At 38.2% G+C, this 7567-nt stretch overlaps 1 protein-coding gene across 10 annotated transcripts in view; it reads left to right on the top strand.

Moving 5' to 3' along the window:
* Positions 1-163: 163 nt before the first annotated feature.
* The window catches only part of Usp29 (ubiquitin specific peptidase 29), a 215687-nt gene continuing 208283 nt past the window's right edge, over positions 164-7567 (top strand). For all 10 annotated transcript variants that reach the window (XR_008721807.1, XR_008721805.1, XR_008721808.1 and 7 more), the window contains exon 1: positions 164-889. The gene's annotated coding sequence lies outside the window, so the exon portion shown is untranslated. The remainder of the gene's footprint in view (positions 890-7567) is intronic.

The raw sequence follows: 7567 nt of genomic DNA, 5'->3' as shown, positions 1-7567 counted from the left end.
AGGGCTGTGGGACACCTCCTTGTCAGGGTCCTCTGCAGAGGCGGAGCTTCCTCTCGGACCAATCCAAGACCCTGTTGCCCGCTTCTGGCCCTCGCCACGCCTCTCATACCCTGCCAATCAGACTGCGGTTGTCAAGGCAACAGCTTGGCGCCAAGGCACGGAGTTGACGTCAACGGAGTCAGTGTTAGGGGCCCCTAAGCAGGGTCTGGAAAAGGGGGATGGGATGTGGGTGTGAATGGACGCAGCCCCCCCAAAGAAATTGAGGTGAAACAGAAATACCTACTAATGATGCCCCAATGCAAAACCTGAGAAGAAAGAGGGGGGAAAAGGACAAGCATATATTTGTCTAAAATCGGAGGAAAAAAGGAAAAAAAAAACTACGAAAAATTGAGACAGAAACACATACGTTGAGGTCTAACCACGAATGATAAAGGTAGAAGAAAGGACTTTTCTGCCTGCAACACCCAAGCACTAAGCTAATTTCCTTAATAAACAAGAAGCTATTGGAAAGCAACAAGGGAAAGACAAAAGCAGACCAAAAAAAAAAAAAAAAAAAGGGGGGGGGGGAAGAGACTTCAAGTCACAGGACAATACAAATGGCTGGAAGAATCATGACCTGACTCTGCATAGCGAAATGCCAACCTGAGATAGCGGGTGAAGGCGGCTTATGGCAGTGCGCTGAATCGCATGCTGTCATCCATTGCGTGAATCCACTGCGTAGAATAGCAAGAAATTGCGAGGGAGTGAGCAGGTAGACTACCAAGCCTGCCTCTGAGAGAAGAAATTCCTGTTACCGGAAAAAATAACGGGGGTATCGCTGCCATAAAGGACCAGATCGTAATAGAGTCAATGAAATAAACTCGTTGCTGAAGTTTGTAGAAACGAAATGGTAAGTGTGGCTTTTTTTTCCCCTCTCTCTCTTTCATTTGTTTCTTTGTTAAAAATAAATACAAATGTGGGCGAAGATTCTAGAACGATGTGCAAGAAAATTTTAACTGGTTACCTCTAGGAAAAGGAATGGGGGAGGGGAGGACAGACTACCAAAAGATGATTTTGGCTTTATTCTCCGTGCCCATGAATTTCTTTGGCAGATAAACGGTATTTCTTCCCTGGCAGTAGAATCAATGAATTATTAAAAGTTTGTTAATATACTGTTGATGGAACCATTCCACTGCCAAGGAATTTAAGTGACGGAGATAAGTACAGGTGTGTGAAAGACTAATTATGGGGTCTTTACAGAGCGTCCTATCTTATGACTAAGAATGTACTCTGCAGAACAGAATTGAATTCCAGTAAATCCATACAATTGTATTTTTGTGTAGCCGCTAAAACTTTGGGTTGTATATTTTTATTAGACACATAAAATACAGTATTTTAATTTTAAAGAAAAAATGCATGCAAGTCCGTGGTCCATGGATTAAAAGCAGTTTTACCTAAGAGCACAGAAAATCTGATGCCTCGGATTTAATCTTATATCTATACCACAGAGTTATCCGGGGTTGCTTGCTAGATAGTGAAGTGGCGGGGTTGTGGATAGGGTATGTAGTTTTAATGCCCTGGACCTTGGTTGGATAGGCTTTCTCATCTCACACAGCCACATACGCGGAAAATATGAGTGAAAACACTGTCCCGCGAAGGTGAATGCCACACTGTGTTTAGGTCTTTGAGTCTGACTACTCAATCTGCTCACAGGGAGAGCTGTTAAACCGTTCTCAAGCTTAGGACCCCACAGAGATTGGCTTTGGAGCCCCCAGGGAATTCTAAAATCTTGTTAAAATTCTTATTGTGTGAGTGTGGTGGGGGGGGAGGTTTACCATATTCAAAGGACTCATCCCATCTATCTGCAAAACCAGTTTATCAGTTCATCTGCTCTCTTGGAATTCAGTAGGCTGAAAGAACTCCCACAGAGATAGGATTCCCCCCCTCCTCAGTATTCCCCATGTCCACTATCTCTTCAAACTGTTGTCACTCAGTCTCTTTTCATCAACTCCACAGCCTCACTACATGTTTTTGGCTAATATATGAAGACTTCCTTTCGCCTGTCCCTGAAATTGCATGACAATTTTACCAACTGTTTTCATGCTTAATCTGGCAAAGACATTTAACATCTGAAAAGGAGCAGTGACAGTAACCCTCTCTATGGTTTGAGGACTGCATGGTCCTCTTTACCCATAGCCTCTTCCCTTATCATAGCCGTCTTTTCCTTTCCTTAATCTCCAAGCACGGGATGTTCTCACATCAGAATGTGGCCATCATTCTTACACAACCTCTCCTTAGATAGCCACCTATTTCCTAACCTAGTCACAGGTTTAAATGCTTAGTCACACACCAGTGAATCCTCACTCTCAATTCTATGCCACAGAACACTTCACAGAGTCCCAATCTCATATATTCAACAATCCACGTGAAAGCCAGATGCTTCATTCATGTATTTAACAGGCAACTCAAAAACACTTAAAACAGCATGTTATAGGGCTGGGGTGGGTGTAGTTTTTTTTTTTTTTTTTTTCATTTTGCTCATGTTTAAAAACAGCATCTTTTGTTGTAGATAAAAAAAAAATCTCACAATCTTTTATTTTTAAAACTCAGGGCATCCTGACTATATCCAAAACGCACCCCAAATTTGTCCCATATATTTCCACCCAGTTTTCCTACTAAGTTTTTTTTATTCCAAACTCTTCCTTCTGACACTCTCCACACTACACTGAACAGATTTTTGAACACACACTGATCTTTCAAGGCAAACAAAATGTCTTTTTCGAGTTTGAGCTGCCTCCTGGCTTCCACTAATCACTGTCAACAAAGTGCAAAGGTACCTAAGGGTCTTGAAACAGTGTCAGATATTGGTACTATAAAATCCAACAATCTTTTCCTAAAGATGCCATTATGCCTGACAAAAATTGTGCTTAAGAAAGCTAATAGATAGTCTAATAAATATTATGTTTTAAGGCTTTTAAAAAAATGTTTGTATTGTTGTATTTCTAGTGATATGGATCCCCCCCACACACACACACACACACTCTATGTTTCTCTATCAGAGTGTCTTCCTGAACTTTCTGATCTGGTCCGTTGACTCATTTGTCCACCTCTGTGTGTTAACACACCGTGTTCATTAACACTGCTTTATGATGCCTTGACTTCTAAAGGGGCCACCCTCTCTTTGGTTTCCTAAATGCTCTGTAAAGCTCCTCACCTTGTTGCTTCCAAATGAATTTTCATATGGGCTTGTCAAGTTTGATGAAATATCCTCCTGAGATTTGTATTCATGTTTTATTAAGGCTGGAGAGTAATTTAGATAAGGCAGCAAATGTCATGCTATCAAATGCTTTCATCTCTGACCACAGTCTGTGCCACAGTTTATTCATACCCCACAGATATGAACAAGATAGTATAATAGATTTTTATTCCTATAAGGGTCCTGTTTGTCTTTAGGAGGTATTTTTCCTATTCACTGTTGTCAGTCATTTCTACTTGGCTATTTTGTAAAAAAAAAAAAAAAAAAAATCCAATAATTTCAGATTTATAAAAGTTGTCAAGATAATACAAAAATTCCTATTGCAATTTTCCCTGGATGAGAACATCTGAACAGAACCTTGGCACAGGACATTGTCAAAAAGAAATCAATACTAGCACAAAACTCTGAGACTACAGACTGTGTCTGGATTTTACCCGTCTTTCCATTAATGTCTATATCAGAAACAGGACCCTCTAAACCATACATACACATACACACACACACACACACACACACACACACACACACACACAACACTGGAACCCCAACATTACGCACACACTACACACATACAAAATGCAGGAACCCCAACACCACACACACAGAAACACACACACAAAACACAGAATCCCCAATACCACACACACAGGACTACCACCACTTATACCAAACACACACACATTCAGGCCCTCAGTGTTTCTTGGCGTTCTTTATTTTCCATAAACTTGGCCATTTTGGTGTGTACAAAGAAAACTATTGTATAGAATATGTCTCAGTTTGGGTTTATATGATGTTTTTCTCATGACCTGACCTGGGTTATACATTTTTTGAAGGGAATATTGGCCGTTGCTGTCCATGTGTTGGTGTGTGAGCTGTTGAACTGGCTGACGTTTATTGTTAATTGATTATCTTTCTATAGAATTCCCTTGGATTTTTAAAACGTTAACATCTTCACTAATCATTGTTTTTTGTTTTAAACTTTTATTAACAGTCGTTGTCTCTGTTGTGAGACAAAGTAAGTCTGATCTTATACCTGAGAGAAAGAATAGTCTTATCTTTGTCATCGAATACAAATGCCTACTGTGGACATTTTGGCTGAGCCTGTTCACTGAAGGCTATAAAAATTTTAGCTTAAAAAAATCATACCATTCATGAGTTTAATTTTATGCATTTTCTGTATTTGGAGAGATCTAATGATTTCCTATCTACTAAGGATGTGATTCACAGTCGTTTCTGAGGTTAAACTGTGTTTACATTTCTAAACCCTACTTAACCATGCTTATGAGGTTATGATTTATACAGACATGCAGCTGGATATCATTTTTGTGTCTCAGTTCACATTTTGTATTGTTATTATTAATTATTATTATTTTGTCCTTATCTGGCTTTGGTATAAAAGTTATACAAGCCTTATAAAACATTTTAGATTACAGTTTATTACCTTTTTTCCAGTGAAAATTGTTTTTTATTGATACTGTTCTTGTTTTTTTGTTTTTGTTTTTTCCAGCTTTGCCAAAGACATCATGTCTTTGTTTTTTGTAAAAGTGGCTTTTGATTTTGCCGACCACATTCTTTCTTCTTTGTCATTTAATTTGCTCTTGATTTCTTTCCTAGTTGTTTGAGCTCCTTTTCCTAGCTTCTTGAGTTGCATATTTATCTCATTTATTTTTATTTTCTCTTAATTTTTAACATATGCATCGAAGGCTATAAATTCTCCTCCAAGTGCCACTTGAGCCAGATCCGACATACCTCATCATGGTTCAGATCTGCACTTTGTTTCCATTAGTGGCATAAAGGAATGTGTTTACGATTCTGAATTCTACGTAAAAAAAAGAACTGTCTTTTGAATGTACATTTTGAAAATCCACTGCATTGCAGGCAAATAGAATTAGTCTGTGAAATTTGCCATTTTTAAGGTGTCTTTTGGCTTAGGTATGATTGGTTAACTTTGAATTGTTCAAGGTTTTAGACAAGAAACAGTATTCTCTAATTGCTAGGCATTAATTTCCATTTATATGCATAAGACCAAGCTTGCTAACTGTGTTTACATTTCCACTGTCCTAATTTTTGTCTGCTTTATCCATTCACTCTAAATAGTCCCAATTAATGCAAACTAATATGCCAATGCTTTTTTTCATTGCTTCTTGTAGTTTTTGCTTTAAGTATTTTAAAGTCATGTTGTTAGGAATGAACAAGTCCAGAGTCCTTCTGTTAAGTGACAAAGAGAGTATATCTGTTTACACATGTAATTATGGACATATTTATTTAATATGCCTTTTCTTTTTCATTTTCTCTTTTCCAGTTTTCTGTTGGGTTGGTTAATTTTCCTTACTGTTTTTTATTTCCTTCTGTTTGTTTGCTCTATTCTTCCATTCAATTTCTGTTAATTCTTTAAGTTCTTAATGTATAAAAAAACATTTACAAATACTAAATGTATTAAAGCAAAGATTCTGGCATACCTTAACAATGCATTGAATTTTTCATGCTAGCATAATTGTAGTTATACTTATTTTGTTTGTTTGTTCAGTTAGCTTTGGCTTTTTGTTTGTTTTGGGACAGGGTCTCACTGTGTAGCCCTGAAACTCACTATGTAGACAAGGCTGGCCTTGAACCCACAGATATCAATCTGCTCCTCAATTCCTCCTGAGCACTGGGATTTAGAGCATGTCCCACAGCACCCAGCTAGTTATACCCTTTAACTTCCAACCACCCCCAAATCCATTTTATATTAAAAAATACTAATTTTGTGGACTGATGTATTATCAAGTCACTCATTCTAAAGTCTCCCTCCTTCCTTCCAGGTTAATTTTCCCATTCATTGCAATACCTTTAAAAGATATTTTTGACTAACAGCATAGCCAGGTAGAAGGCTTAAAGACATTGCTTATCTGTTTTCTCTTCGTCATCTAACCCTGCAGATGAGATCTTCCTGTCAGGCATAATGTCTCTTTCTGAGGGTGCTGGTTTTCCTCCACAGCCTTTAGTATAGGAATATGATTGGAATATCAGTGATTAGTTGGGGTAGTGCCTTTCCTCTATCCCGCAGAATTCTTAGCCAGTATGTCCTAAGTAGCCCTTTACTGCCATTCAATTTCTATTTTTCTGTACCTGCTACAATATTATAATAGTTTCCTCTTTTGTTTATGAAAGAAGTTTGTGGCTTTTTACAATTCTGCTTTTTAGATTTATTTTTCATGCATATGGGTGTATATATTTGCATCATGTGCATGCATTATCTGAGGACTCCAGAAGAAGATGTTATAGTCCGCCTGGAACTAGAGTTATGGATGGTTGTGACCCTCCCTGTACGTGCTGAGATCTGAATCTGTGCCCTCTGCAAAAGCACCTGGACCATCTCTCTAGTCCCCGATTTTAAAAAATCTGGGGGGGGGGGGTTTAAGACAGGGTTTTTCTGTGTAGCTCTGACTCTAACTCCCACTTTCAAGATTCTTGAAAAGATAGAGTATCCATAAAGTGTTCATCTATAAGATATATATATATATATATATATATATATATATATATATATATATATATATATATATATAAAATGTTCCAGTTAGAAACTTTAAAACAGAAAAAAATGTATTAATATCTATCATATGTATTAATATGATATATTAAAATATATTAAATATCTATCATTAACATATCTTAAATATTATTGTACAATTATCTCTATCATTCCAAATTTATACTAAAACAGACCTTATCTCAAAGTATGAACCCCCAAATTCATGGGGCCACAACAATGAAAAGTATTTCTGTTTGGGCTGGAGAGATAGCTCATTTGGTAGAGCACTGGCTGCTCTTCCAGAGGACCCTGGTTCAATCCCCAACACCCACATGGCAGAACACAACTGTGTAACTCCTGCTCCAGGGGACCCGACACCCTCAAATAGGCATACATGCAGGCAAAATACCAATGCACATAAAAATAAAATAAATATTTTTTTTTCAGTATTTCTGTTTGGGCTGGGGAGATGGTTCAGTTGGTAGAGCACTTGCCCTGCAAATCTGAAGACCTGAGTTCCATCCCCTGCACCAACACAATGAAAAGCTGGCCACAGGACACATTTATAATCCTAGTGCTGGGGAGACAGAGGCAGAACAATCCCTGGGACTTGCTGGCCACCAAGTCTAGCCTAATCGGTGAGCTTCAAGTTCAGTGAAAGACCTTGTCTCAAACTATAAAATGGAGAGTGAATGAGGAAGATGAGGGACAATGACCCTTCATATTCACCTGCACACACATGTACACATGCAAATGCACATACACACAGCACTGTCTTCGTTGCTTGTAACAGTTGTTGCTTCCAAGTGGGCAGTGGC

Source organism: Psammomys obesus, unplaced genomic scaffold (assembly GCF_907164565.1).
Source record: "Psammomys obesus unplaced genomic scaffold, mPsaObe1.curated_primary_1811, whole genome shotgun sequence".
Lineage (NCBI taxonomy): Eukaryota > Metazoa > Chordata > Mammalia > Rodentia > Muridae > Psammomys > Psammomys obesus.
Note: the sequence above shows the minus strand (reverse complement) of the source record. Positions and strands in the feature narration are given on the sequence as shown.